We start from the raw sequence: 265 nt of genomic DNA, 5'->3' as shown, positions 1-265 counted from the left end.
GCGTGTTCCCCGCCGCAAACACGACCCGAAAGCGCCCGGCACAGCTGTGACCCCATAATATCACTTAGCAAAGACCCCCCCCAAAACACGCCGGGCCCCCCCACACCCTTCCCTTCTAAAACCACCTTTGAAATAGTCCCTTTTTCTTCCACCTCTCGTTCCTCCTCCTGCTTTCTCAACCACCTTGGTGACCAACAACAGGAGTCCAGCTCCCACTGCTCTTAAATTCCTTACCAGCCCCAAATCCCCCCCCCCAACAGCACTG

Source organism: Charadrius vociferus, unplaced genomic scaffold (assembly GCF_000708025.1).
Source record: "Charadrius vociferus isolate BGI_N301 unplaced genomic scaffold, ASM70802v2 scaffold1279, whole genome shotgun sequence".
Lineage (NCBI taxonomy): Eukaryota > Metazoa > Chordata > Aves > Charadriiformes > Charadriidae > Charadrius > Charadrius vociferus.
The sequence above is the reverse complement of the archived record's forward strand: the minus strand, read 5'-3'. Positions refer to the sequence as shown.